This window comes from Ranitomeya variabilis, chromosome 4, assembly GCF_051348905.1.
Source record: "Ranitomeya variabilis isolate aRanVar5 chromosome 4, aRanVar5.hap1, whole genome shotgun sequence".
NCBI lineage: Eukaryota > Metazoa > Chordata > Amphibia > Anura > Dendrobatidae > Ranitomeya > Ranitomeya variabilis.
This window is the reverse complement of record NC_135235.1, coordinates 273,412,125-273,426,873: the sequence shown is the minus strand read 5'-3', so window position 1 is coordinate 273,426,873 and position 14,749 is coordinate 273,412,125.

The following is a 14,749-nucleotide window of genomic DNA, read 5'->3' as shown; positions in this document are numbered from 1 at the left end:
ATATCCTCTCCAAATACCCTATCCAAGTAATATTGGACCTTGCACTAAGAAGATGTTTTTGAGAAAACTTTCTATTTTTTTACATAACCAGATGGGATGCTCTAGGCACCATTGGTGAGGCCACATGGTTAGACTACTATACCATTGACTGTTTTGACATTAATACTCTCATTTTTAGGTCATGTGCAGAACAGCCTTTCTATGGACATCTGATGTCTCCCTGTGTTGAACATGCACTAAAACGAAGCTCATGTATGGGATTTTTTCAAAAACAATGATGGCTTGACTTGTCAATCAACGCAGAGGCCAAATAAGCCAAATTCCTTGAGACTGAACATATTTGAAGCAAATCTGTTTCACATTGACCTCCTCCCCTCCACCTCTGACATAGTAGCACCTTTCCTCCACCATAGTGACAGTGTTGCGCCTGAACAAGCACAACCATGGGAGGTGAGTGCGGCACATTCCCTCCCTCCCTCCCCTCCACCTCTGAACATAGTGACATCCACATAGAGTGCATTCTCCTTTATTGTTTGTTTTTACATGTTTAACATTGATAGCACTGTTGGCAATTTTGTTGGATTGCAGCTTGAACGTGTAGTGGGAGAATTTGCATCTTAGTAAGACTTTATCTGCTTTTGCACTGTCGACCTACATTGTCCTTGCCAATATTGGTTTTAGGTTGTAGTATGCCACCTTCAATCCCTGTAGACATGGACAATGAAGGGTGCAACAGAATCCAATGCATATTTTAGCATGTGTTCATAGCGGATTGTGGTCTCATATGTGCGAGAAAAACTGCAAGTCTTCGAGTATTCGAAAGATGGCCCTAGGGAAAAAGGAAAGAAAAAGAAGCTTAGAAGGTCAAGTGGACAATGGTTCATCAATAGGGATATTAAAGTCAACCATAATAAATCTGGGTGTTTCACAAGAAAGTAAAGGTTAGAGCTAGACAGTAACGTGATCAATAAAACTGCTGACTAAGCCTGGAGGATAGACAATAAAGACAAAGCAAGATAAATACTACAGGTCTAGTCCCAGTAATTCTATCATTGACAATGGCAGGATGTATGTTGATGATCATAGAATTTGCATTAGAAAATGTTTAAAGGGATTTTTGAGAACTCCAATTTAAAGAGATAGAGGTCAAATTCTAAGGAACAGCCGGGCATAGTGGCAAGCGTGTGTCCTGCATTGTGTAAATACTAGAAGGGCAAAGAGCTCATGGGGGGCACTATTCCTTTATTCTGTTGACCATCAAATCAACCATTACAGAAGAACATTCAATACTATACCAAGCAAATAAATATCATTGAGACTCCAAAGAAAGCATTGAATTAGTACTTCAGACTTTTCCCACTTTCTTACTGCCACATCTGTGCCGTCTCACTGTACCAGCTCTTCCTCTACACACGGCCTCCTGCTGGGATCTCTTATGCTGTCTCTAGTGTAAGTGAGCACTGGATCCCAGCCTCTCAAAGAACTTCTTTCCAATACATATTCTGCCAACCCAAGATTCTTACATCTTGGGTTTCTCTTTACCTGAGAAATAAAGTTCTAAAATACAAGTAAAGGTATTTCTCCCAACTTTCTTTTACTAACGATAAGAGAAACCATGACGCCAGCTGTCCCCTGCAGTTATCGTGGTCTTTTTACGCACAGCGCATCCTGAGGCGATGTGCCAGCTGCTTCATTGTTTGTTTGAGAAGCTTCAGATCTACCCACTGATTCGCCTGCATCAGCTCACCTCGGCGCTGATGTTTGGTGACTCTAGGCACCTCATATGTCATACTGCGCATGCGCCGGCGTTTACCTGATGCGAGCGATCACTGTTTCTCTATTTTATGTAAGTGTTCGTGTCTGTTTTGCATCTCTATATGGAATTCATCTGTTGATCTTGCACTTTTTCCGTTGGCCATTTTGTCCTTAAATATTTGTCTCTCCTTCCCACCAACCACCTCTGGCAAAGTATTTGTGAAACATGCTTCTGGTGTTCGGTGGGTGAGCCGCTCTGTTACTGATTGCTTATATTCATTTCTAGTGATATTTGCTGAGGGCAATTTACTTTTTGGTATTTATGTATGGACACTTATCTCTATGTACATGTCTATGTACATTCTATCGAATACTTATTTGTGTAAATTAATTAACTATGTGGCACGGGGAGACTAGGTGGGCAAGAGCTAATAACCCGGGCCCCTGCAATTTCCCTCAGACTAGGGAAATCCTGACTGACCCTCTACCTAGAGTTTACACTGATGGTGTGCATGTCTAGGCCTCGACCCTCGCCCTGTCTCCTGATTCAACCCTAGGCTGAAACCACCGCCCACCACCCAGTGAAAAGATCATACACAAATACCCACAGTTAGAACAGACAAGGATAACGGAAAATATACACCACGCCGCAGTCACTCAGGAATACACTATAAATGCGCAGGGCAAAATAAATACAAATATAGGAAGGAGTAAATAAGACAAAGGGAAATACACCACCAGCAACGATACTCCAACTACTAGCTCACCATAAGATAACAACGCACAAGACAGAAGCTATAATCGGCGACGCCCAATGTTCAGGAGAACTATTTAAAGGCAATGGGCATGGCCCAGCTTCCAATCCGAGCATCGGGTAAATTAACCCCGGACCAGCTAGATAAAATCTAGCCGACGCCAATGAGCACATAGTGGTCAAAAGCGGAATTACCGCTGTCTGTCGAACGACCTGGTCTGAACAGCGTCCGACATGACACTATGTTACGTGTAATATTCAACTATGTAATCTATACTGTTTATATCTGAGGCTCCCACTATTTATCTGCATAGCTGGAATTATTTGTGCTTGTGTTTTTGATTTGTATTTAATACATTTTATTATATATTCTAGGTAATCTGTATCATGTATCCATTTAGTCCTGGTAAATATTTTTTTTTCTTTTTGGTTATATTTGTGGTCCCAAGTGAGGATTATACCTCACAGTTAGTTATAAGTGACCCGACAAGTTTCTGATGACAATTCCATATCTTCCACCTGCCCTGGCCAGAGGGAGATTATTAGCCAAGTTACAAGATCGCGCAGTGCCTTGACCTCCCGACTGTTAGACTGCAGACTCTGCAGGGCTAGTTCTGCAGACTAGTGTCATCTATGTCTCCACATTGGCAGTCCCTAATGGAGGCTACTCTATGGGTCAGCCAAATCCATTACAGTACAGCAGATTTACCACTCCAGGTTGACCTCTTGTCGGGACATGACTGCTCCATGCATTAAATATGAATTCTGTAGAAGCCAAGCAAGAGCAGTACAGATAAAAATGTACATCATCTCTGCCCTTAGATCTAGAGGTGGAATTCAGATTTCTCGAATGGGTTCATTCACTCCTGTTTCTTTAGTACGAAAACAATCTAAGCAAATAAAATGTTCATTAAGTTTACCGGACATGGACTAATGAACTAATCTAACTTTCTGTTAATGATCCAGTCCTTAAAAATAATTATTTTAAGTGTTACTCTGACTCATTTTATTTATGGCACCTCCCTTTGAAATGATCACTCTGTTATGGAAGTAAAAGAAATATTGAACCGTTCGTCACATTGACTAAAAATCTTTATGTCTATTGTCCGCCTTTAGACATGTATGCAAAATTAAAGACCTCTTAAAAATAAAAATGGCTGAAATGCTTGAATTGGAAAATTAACCCTAATTAACCTTTTGCACGGGTCTGATCTTGAATAGAAGACGAGGATCTGTTAATTGGTTAAGATGACTAGTTTGGTAATCAGTTGCAATGTCAATTACATTGGATCTAGTCTAAATGTATCTCTTACATTACATGATGTAAATTCTAACTAGCGGAGCAAATTTTTAGTACAGAAAACCTTGTACTCAGAAGGGTCAAGATGTCACTGTAGGTCACCAGCTTCAACAAATATTTTTCGGGAAACCTGTATTTGCAGTGGATCAATGTGCCATGAATAGAACGTTCTCCAAAGCCACCAGTTGTCTTAAAGACTTGTGTATCTCTCTGACTCTCTTTTTGCTCTCTCCCTACGAATTAAATACACTATGTTCCAAATTATTATGCAAATGACATTTTTCTCTGATTTTCCTAAATGGTTGGTGCAAATGACAGTCAGTCTAATAAAAGTAATCACCCGTTAGAGTATACATCGAATTTTATTGAAGAAACCTCCCAATGATAACAGTATAATCTCCAAAATGAATAAAAACTTAAAATGCACTGTTCCAAATTATTAGGCACAGTAGAATTTCTAAACATTTGATGTTTTAAAGAACTGAAAATGCTCATTTGTTGAAATTGCAGCATTAGGAGGTCACATTCACTGAACAAAATGCTATTTAACTCCAAAACATCCTAACAGGCCAAGTTACATGTTACCATAGGAACCCTTCTTTGATACCACCTTCACAATTCCTGCATCCATTGAGTTTCTGCTTGTATTTCTTTGCATGAAATCAGAATCGCCTCCCAGAGCTGCTGTTTTGAGGTGAACTGCCTCCCACCCTCATAGATCTTTTGCTTGATGATACTCCAAAGGTTCTCTATAGGGTTGAGGTCAGGGGAAGATGGTGGCCACACCATGAGTTTATCTCCTTTTATGCCCATAGCTGTCAATGACTCAGAGGTATTCTTTGCAGCATGAGATGGTGCTTTGTCATGCATGACGATGATTTTGCTCCTGAAGGCACATTTCTGCTTTTTATACCATGGAGGAAAGTTGTCAGTCAGAAACTCTATATACTTTGCAGAGGTAATTTTCACACCTTCAGGAGCCTTAAAGGGCCCTACCAGCTGTTTCTCCATGATTCCGGCCAAAAACATGACTCCTCCACCTCCTTGCTGTTGTTGCAGCCTTGTTGGGACATGGTGGCCATACACCAACCATCCACTACTCCATCCATTTGGACCATCCAGGGTTGCTCAACACTTATCAGTAAACAAGAATGTTTGGAAATTAGTCTTCATGTATGTGTGGGCCCAATACAACCATTTCTGCTTGTGAACACTGTTTAAGGGTGGCCGAATAGTAGGTTTATGCACCACAGCAAGCCTTTGAAGAAGAGCCTACACCTTGAGGTTCGAGGGACTCCAGAGGCACCAGCAGCTTCAAATATCTGTTTGCTGCTTTGTAATGGCTTTTTAGCAGCTGCTCTCTTAATCCGATGAACTTGCCTGGCAGAAATCTTCCTCATTATGCCTTTATCAGCACAAACACATCTGTGCTCAGATACAGCCACAAATCTCTTAACAGTACGATGATCACGCTTAAGTTTTCGGGAAATTTCTAATGCTTTCATCCCTTCACCAAGGCATTGCACTATTTGATGCTTTTCAGCAGCAGAGAGATCCTTTTTCTTTCCCATGTTACTTGAAAACTGTGACCTGCTTAATAATGTGGAACATCATTTTTAAGTAGTTTTCCTTTAATTAGAATCACCTGGAAAATTAATTATCCCATGTGTTTAAGATTGATTTCAGTGATCCATTGAGCCCTGAGACACAATACCATCCATGAGTTTATTTGAAAAACAAAACAATTAAATCTTTATCACACTTAAATCCAATTTGCATAATAATTTGGAACACAGTGTATGTAATATATTCTTTCTCACACACACTATTTTTTTCACTGCTGTACTGTCACATACTATCTGTAAGGTTTATTCAGTGTTTGTTTTTTATCTCCCTATCTCTATGGCAAAGCTGTGATATACTCTCGCTACCCTGATACATCACAAAATTGCTGCTGCATTCCATACTTATGCTTTTAAACAGACTATGACAGTCTCTACTGTTTGGTTGTGCTATACCAATTCATGTGAACAGGTTCGGACTGGGGCCCACAGGGGGAAGTGACCCTAGGGGACCACGCTACAGCTAAATGCAGCTGTAAGCCATAATCATCAACATTAAAAGAAATAAACACTTGAAATAGATTCCTATGTCTGTAATGACTCTATATAATATGAGTTTCACTCTTTGTATTGAAGAACTGAAAAAAATTAACTTTTTGATGATATTCTAATTTTGCGAGAAGCACCTGTACATGTAGAGTGGAAAGCGGAAAGTTCCATACCTCTGTGTTCTGCAAATAAGAGACATAATAGCAGCTAGTCTCCACACACTAGATGAGAGACAACAGAAATTTAAAGAGTCTCAGAAGGGAAATCCAGTGAAAAATGAATAAAAAAAGACTAAACTATGTTATGCTACAATGTGGACCAAATATTTAGGGCTATTATGCTTTAAAAATGTGAACTAATTTTACAATTTTCACTACCACCTCATAATCTATGGTATTATCTTTATTTCAGATTCTTAGTAAATTAATATAGTTCCGGAACTCGAGAAGATAAGTGGCTTTGATGCATAATTCATAGTTTAAGTTCTCCAGAGAGCAGTGAATGTTCATAGAAGCTCATGGATATAATGAATGATCCAGGTATAATTATCTGCTTGGATAACAATCTATTATTGTTTTATATTGATTTAGATTCTTAGCCAACAAAGCTATTGACTGTATATAGATGGTTATTTATCCTCAGGAAAGATTTCCTTCTCTAGTCACTGGGCAAACAAATGGAGAGAAAATGTTGCATCCAGAGAAATCAATTGCATTTGTATAGTTATTTTACTTAAAGGGTAATACTTCATTTTTTCACACTGAAAACGAAAGTGTCATAAGAAAATTACCTATTTAACCGCTTCCTGACATGGTGATTTTTCCATATTTGCGCTTTTATTTTTTCCATAACTTTTTCATTTTTTCATCAGCATGAATGTTTAAGGGCTTGTTTTGTGCAGGACATGTTGTAGTTTTAAATTCCGCCATTTATTGATTTTGCTAGATGAAGTAAATGAAATTAGAGCACCCTCTCAGTCTCCAAAATAATACATGCTCAAGGGCAGTGGCCTAACTAGAGTCCAGTGGGGCCAAGTGCAAAATTTGCACCTGGTCCCCCACCTGTATGTTGGTGTTGGTCAGATGTATGGGCCCTTGTAGTGTTCTAGATCCTACAGAGACATATGTGTTCACCAGCCATATAATAATGTCCATCCATCCTAGTATAATGTCCCCATCCTGATGTAATGCCACCATCCTGGTATAATGTCCCCATCCTGATGTAATGCCAACACCCTGGTATAATGTCCCCATCCTGATGTAATGTGTTATGACCTGGTGGTTAGGAGCACCCGAAGTGACCTGATGGTTAAAACAGAAAACCTGGGACAAGCTATGAGGAAGTGGTAACTCTACTGACAGCAATCCCTAATCCTATCACACACACTAGAAATAGCCGTGGAGCGTACCTAACTCTCCCTAGACGCCTCTTGACAGCCTAAGAGCTAACTGCCCCTAAAGATAGAAATAGCAGCCTACCTTGCCTCAGAGAAATTCCCCAAAGTAAGGTAGCCCCCCACAAATATTAACTGTGAGTTAAGAGGGAAGTGACAAACACAGGAATGAAACAGATTTTAGCAAAGGAGGCCGAATCTTCTCTAGAAAGACAGAGGATAGGAAAGGGAACTATGCGGTCAGTATAAAAACTACAAAAACCACGCAGAGTGTGCAAAAAGACCTCCACACCGACTCACGGTGTGGAGGTGCAGCTCTGCACCCCCAGAGCTTCCAGCTAGCAAGGAAATATCATAATAGCAGGCTGGACTGTTGTGAATTCCATTCTCGGGCTCCCTCCTGTGGTCATGAGTGGTACTTTGTGAGTTCTGTTCATGGGCTCCCTCTGGTGGCTTTTAGTGTTATGGCTGGTCTGTAGCTGGACTCCAGCTGCCTCGTTTCCTGCTAGGCCTGCTGCCTATTTAACTCCATCTGGACCTTTACTTGTTGCCTGCTGTCATTGTATTCAGTACTGGTTCAGATCTCTCTGGGACTTCCCTTGTGACCTGTCTCCTCGTGAGAAGCTAAGTTCATGCTAGTCCTTTTTTGCCCATTTCTATTTGAAAATGTTTCTCAGTATGTTATGAGTTCAGTCCAGCTTGCTTATATGCTATTTGATTGCTAGCTGGAAGCTCTGGGGTGCGGAGTTGCGCCCCTCACATCGTGAGTCGGTGTGGGGGTCTTTTTGTATTCTCTGCGTGGATACTTTTGTAGTATTTTATACTGACCGCACAGATTCCTTGCTATCTTCTGACTTTTTAGTTATTAGCGGGCCTCATTTGCTAAAACCTATTTTCATTTCTATGTTTGTGTTTTCCTCTTAAACTCACAGTTATTATTTGTGGGGGGCTGCTTACACTTTGGGGAAAATTTCTCTGAGGCAAGTGAGGCTTTGTTTCTCTCTAGGGGTAGCTAGTTTCTCAGGCTGTGAACGAGGCGTCTAGGCCGAGTTAGGAACACTCCACGGCTGCCTATAGTGTGGTTTGATAGGATCAGAATTGCAGTCAGTAAAGTTCCCACATTCCCAGAGCTTGTCCGTATTTTTGGGTTTACTTATCAGGTCAGTTCATGTGTTCTAACCACCAGGATCATAACAGTACAGCAGGCCCGTAAAGTGTTAATGCATCGCAAAAGAGGGATAAGAGAAGCTCTGAGGTTTTGTTTTTTTCCTCTGCAGTGTGTTTAGCCTCTCTCCTCCCCTTAATCTCTGGGTGGTTCAGGACTCAGCTGCAGATATGGACATTCAAGGTCTGTCCTCTTGTGTGGATCAGCTTGCTACAAGGATACAAAGCATTCAGGATTATGTAGTTCGCAGTCCTATGTCAGAACCTAAAATACCAATTCCTGAGCTGTTCTCTGGAGATAGATCTAGGTTTTTGAATTTCAAAAATAATTGCAAATTGTTTCTTTCTCTGAGACCTCATTCCTCTGGTGACCCTGCTCAGCAAGTTAAAATTATTATTTCTTTGTTACGTGGTGACCCTCAAGATTGGGCATTCTCCCGGGCGCCAGGAGATCCTGCATTGCTGAATGTGGAAGCGTTTTTTCTGGCGCTTGGATTGCTTTATGAGGAACCTAATCTAGTAGACCAGGCAGAAAAGATTTTGCTGGCTCTCTCTCAGGGTCAGGATGAAGCAGAGGTTTACTGTCAGAAGTTTAGGAAGTGGTCTGTGCTCACTCAATGGAATGAGTGTGCCCTGGCAGCGATTTTTAGAAAGGGTCTTTCTGAAGCCCTTAAGGATGTTATGGTGGGGTTCCCCACGCCTGCGGGTCTGAATGAGTCAATGTCTTTGGCCATTCAGATTGATCGGCGTTTGCGGGAGCGCAAACCTGTGCACCATCTGGCGGTGTTTTCTGAACAGAAGCCTGAGTCTATGCAATGTGACAGGATTCTGACCAGAATTGAACGGCAAAATCACAGACGTCAGAATGGGTTGTGATTTTACTGTGGTGACTCCACTCATATTATCTCTGATTGTTCTAAGCGCACAAAGAGGTTCGCTAAGTCTGTCACCATTGGTACTGTACAGCCTAAATTCATTTTGTCTGTTACTTTGATTTGCTCTCTGTCATCCTACTCTGTTATGGCTTTTGTGGATTCAGGCGCTTCCCTGAATTTGATGGATTTGTCATTTGCCAGGCGCTGTGGTTTTATCTTGGAGCCATTGCAATTCCCTATTCCACTAAAGGGAATTGATGCTACGCCATTGGCCAAGAATAAGCCTCAATACTGGACTCAAGTGACTATGTGCATGACTCCTGCACATCAGGAGGTTATTCACTTTCTGGTGTTACATAATTTGCATGATGTTGTCGTGTTGGGTCTGCCATGGCTGCAGGTTCATAATCCAGTCCTGGATTGGAAAGCAATGTCTGTGTCAAGTTGGGGTTGTCAAGGGGTACATGGCGATGTTCCTTTGGTGTCAATTGCTTCTTCTACTCCTTCAGAAGTCTCTGAATTTTTGTCGGATTACCAGGATGTATTTGATGAGCCCAAATCCAGTGCCCTACCTCCTCATAGGGATTGTGATTGTGCCATAAATTTGATTCCTGGTAGTAAGTTCCCTAAGGGTCGACTTTTTAATTTATCTGTACCAGAACATACCGCTATGCGGAGCTATATAAAGGAGTCTTTGGAGAAAGGGCATATTCATCCGTCCTTGTCACCTTTGGGTGCAGGGTTCTTTTTTGTGGCCAAGAAGGATGGTTCTCTGAGACCCTGTATAGATTATCGCCTTCTAAATAAAATCACGGTCAAATTTCAGTACCCTTTGCCTCTGCTGTCCGATCTGTTTGCTCGGATTAGGGGGGCTAGTTGGCTCACCAAGATAGATCTTCGAGGAGCTTATAATCTTGTGCGTATAAAGCAGGGCGATGAATGGAAGACAGCATTTAATATGCCCGAAGGTCATTTTGAGTACTTGGTGATGCCTTTTGGGCTTTCTAATGCCCCTTCCGTGTTTCAGTCCTTCATGCACGACATCTTCCGAGAGTATCTGGATAGATTCATGATTGTGTACCTGGATGATATTTTGGTCTTTTCTGATGATTGGGAGTCTCATGTGAAGCAGGTCAGGATGGTGTTTCAGGTCCTGCGTGCCAATGCCTTGTTTGTGAAGGGCTCTAAATGTCTCTTTGGAGTCCAGAAGGTTTCCTTTTTGGGCTTTATTTTTTCCCCTTCTACTATCGAGATGGATCCAGTTAAAGTCCAGGCCATCTATGACTGGACTCAACCTACATCGGTGAAGAGCCTTCAGAAGTTCTTGGGCTTTGCTAATTTTTACCGGCGCTTCATCACTAATTTTTCTAGTGTGGTTAAGCCTTTGACGGATTTGACTAGAAAGGGTGCTGATGTGACTAATTGGTCTTCTGCGGCCGTTGAGGCCTTTCAGGAGCTGAAACGTCGGTTTTCTTCGGCTCCTGTCTTGCATCAGCCTGATGTCTCTCTTCCCTTTCAGGTCGAGGTTGATGCTTCTGAGATTGGAGCAGGGGCTGTCTTGTCACAGAGAAGCTCTGATGGCTCGGTGATGAGACCATGTGCTTTCTTTTCTAGAAAGTTTTCGCCTGCCGAGCGGAATTATGATGTTGGTAATCAGGAGTTGTTGGCAATGAAGTGGGCATTCGAGGAGTGGTGACATTGGCTTGAGGGATCAAGCATCGCGTGGTGGTCTTGACGGATCACAAGAATTTGATTTATCTCGAGTCTGCCAAGCGGTTAAATCCTAGACAAGCTCGATGGTCGCTGTTTTTCTCCCGTTTTGATTTCGTGGTTTCTGTTGTGAAATTGGATTCTGGGCTCCCCCGGTGGCCACTTGGGGAATTGTACTTGTGTGCATCATCCCCTCTGTTCACCTGCTCCTATCAGGATGTGGGAGTCGCTATATAACCTTGCTCCTCTGTCAGTTTCATGCCGGTCATCAATGTAATCAGAAGCCTTTCTGTGCATGTTCCTGCTACTAGACAACTCCCAACTAAGTTGGACTTTTGTCCTTGTGTGTTTTTGCATTTTGTTCCTGTTCACAGCTGCTGTTTCGTTACTGTGTCTGGAAAGCTCTTGTGAGCGGAAATTGCCACTCTGGTGTTATGAGTTAATGCTAGAGTCTTAAAGTAATTTCTGGATGGTGTTTTGATAGGGTTTTCTGCTGACCATGAAAGTGCCCTTTCTGTCTTCTTGCTATCTAGTAAGCGGACCTCGATTTTTGCTAAACCTATTTTCATACTACGTTTGTCTTTTCATCTAAAATCACCGCCAATATATGTGGGGGCCTCTGTCTGCCTTTTGGGAAAATTTCTCTAGAGGTGAGCCAGGACTGTCTTTTCCTCTGCTAGGATTAGGTAGTTCTCCGGCTGGCGCTGGGCATCTAGGGATAAAAAAACGTAGGCATGCTACCCGGCCACTTCTAGTTGTGCGGCAGGTTTAGTTCATGGTCAGTATAGTTTCCATCTTCCAAGAGCTAGTTCTCATATATGCTGGGCTATGTTCTCTCGCCATTGAGAATCATGACAGTTTGACCGGCCAAAAAAAAAAAGGGTTAAATTACTGGCTGAGATAGGAGAGAAAAAAGAAGTCTGCTACAATTTTTTTTTTTTTTTTTTCCTCTAGTTCTGAGTGTGCTCTTAATTGAATCACTTGCTAGTCTGCCTATACTGCAGCCTTCCTCTCTTTCTCTCCTTCTTATCCTTGAATGGCTCTGTGTTCACCTGTTTCAAATGGATCTTCAGAGTGTAGCTGCAGGTTTGAATAATCTCGCCACAAAGGTACAAAATTTGCAAGATTTTGTTGTTCATGCACCTATGTCTGAGCCTAGAATTCCTTTGCCTGAATTCTTCTCGGGGAATAGATCTCACTTTCAAAATTTTAAAAATAATTGCAAATTGTTTTTGTCCCTGAAGTCTCGCTCTGCCGGAGACCCTGCACAGCAGGTCAGGATTGTAATTTCCTTGCTCCGGGGCGACCCTCAAGACTGGGCTTTTGCATTGGCACCAGGGGATCCTGCGTTGCTCAATGTGGATGCGTTTTTTCTGGCCTTGGGGTTGCTTTATGAGGAACCTCATTTAGAGCTTCAGGCGGAAAAGGCCTTGATGTCCTTGTCTCAGGGGCAAGATGAAGCTGAAATATACTGCCAAAAATTCCGCAAATGGTCTGTGCTTACTCAGTGGAATGAGTGCGCCCTGGCGGCGATTTTCAGAGAAGGTCTCTCTGATGCCATTAAGGATGTTATGGTGGGGTTCCCTGTGCCTGCGAGTCTGAATGAGTCCATGACGATGGCTATTCAGATCGATAGGCGTCTGCGGGAGCGCAAACCTGTGCACCATTTGGCGGTGTCTACTGAGAAAACGCCAGAAAATATGCAATGTGATAGAATTCTGTCCAGAAGCGAGCGGCAGAATTTTAGACGAAAAAATGGGTTGTGCTTCTATTGTGGTGATTCAACTCATGTTATATCAGCATGCTTTAAGCGTACTAAGAAGCCTGACAAGTCTGTTTCAATTAGCACTTTACAGTCTAAGTTTATTCTATCTGTGACCCTGATTTGTTCTTTGTCATCTATTACCGCGGACGCCTATGTCGACTCTGGCGCTGCTTTGAGTCTTATGGATTGGTCCTTTGCCAAACGCTGTGGGTATGATTTGGAGCCATTGGAGGCTCCGATACCTCTGAAAGGGATTGACTCCACCCCATTGGCTAGTAATAAACCACAATACTGGACACAAGTGACTATGCGTGTTAATCCGGATCACCAGGAGGTTATTCGCTTTCTGGTGCTGTATAATCTACATGATGTTTTGGTGCTGGGATTGCCATGGCTGCAATCTCATAACCCAGTCCTCGACTGGAGAGCTATGTCTGTGTTAAGCTGGGGATGTAAAGGAACTCATGGGGACGTACCTTTGGTTTCCATTTCATCATCTATTCCCTCTGAGATTCCTGAATTCTTGTCTGACTTTCGTGACGTTTTTGAAGAACCCAAGGTTGGTTCACTACCTCCGCACCGGGAGTGCGATTGTGCCATAGACTTGATCCCAGGTAGTAAATACCCTAAGGGTCGTTTATTTAATCTGTCTGTGCCTGAACACGCGGCTATGCGAGAATATATAAAGGAGTCCTTGGAAAAGGGACATATTCGTCCTTCGTCATCTCCCTTAGGAGCCGGTTTTTTCTTTGTGTCTAAGAAAGACGGCTCTTTGAGGCCGTGTATTGATTATCGACTTTTGAATAAAATCACGGTTAAATATCAATATCCGTTACCACTGCTTACTGATTTGTTTGCTCGTATAAAGGGGGCCAAGTGGTTCTCTAAGATTGATCTCCGTGGGGCGTATAATTTGGTGCGAATCAAGCAGGGGGATGAGTGGAAAACCGCATTTAATACGCCCGAGGGCCATTTTGAGTATTTGGTGATGCCTTTTGGTCTTTCAAATGCCCCTTCAGTCTTCCAGTCCTTTATGCATGACATTTTCCGCGATTATTTGGACAAATTTATGATTGTGTATCTGGATGATATTCTGATTTTTTCGGATGACTGGGACTCTCATGTCCAGCAGGTCAGGAGGGTTTTTCAGGTTTTGCGGTCTAATTCCTTGTGTGTGAAGGGTTCTAAGTGTGTTTTTGGGGTTCAAAAGATTTCCTTCTTGGGATACATTTTTTCCCCCTCTTCCATCGAGATGGATCCTGTCAAGGTTCAGGCTATTGGTGATTGGACGCAACCCTCTTCTCTTAAGAGTCTTCAGAAATTTTTGGGCTTTGCTAACTTTTATCGTCGATTTATTGCTGGTTTTTCTGATGTTGTAAAACCATTGACTGATTTGACTAAGAAGGGTGCTGATGTTGCTGATTGGTCCCCTGATGCTGTGGAGGCCTTTCGGGAGCTCAAGCGCCGCTTTTCTTCCGCCCCAGTGTTGCGTCAGCCTGATGTTGCTCTTCCTTTTCAGGTTGAGGTCGACGCTTCTGAAATCGGAGCTGGGGCGGTGTTGTCGCAGAGAAGTTCCGACTGCTCCGTGATGAGACCTTGTGCTTTTTTTTCCCGTAAATTTTCGCCCGCCGAGCGGAATTATGATATTGGGAATCGGGAGCTTTTGGCCATGAAGTGGGCTTTTGAGGAGTGGCGTCACTGGCTTGAGGGGGCCAGACATCAGGTGGTGGTATTGACTGACCACAAAAATTTAATTTACCTTGAGTCTGCCAGGCGCCTGAATCCTAGACAGGCGCGCTGGTCGTTGTTTTTCTCTCGGTTTAATTTTGTGGTGTCTTACCTACCGGGTTCTAAGAATGTTAAGGCGGATGCCCTTTCTAGGAGTTTTGAGCCTGACTCCCCTGGTAATTCTGAGCCCACAG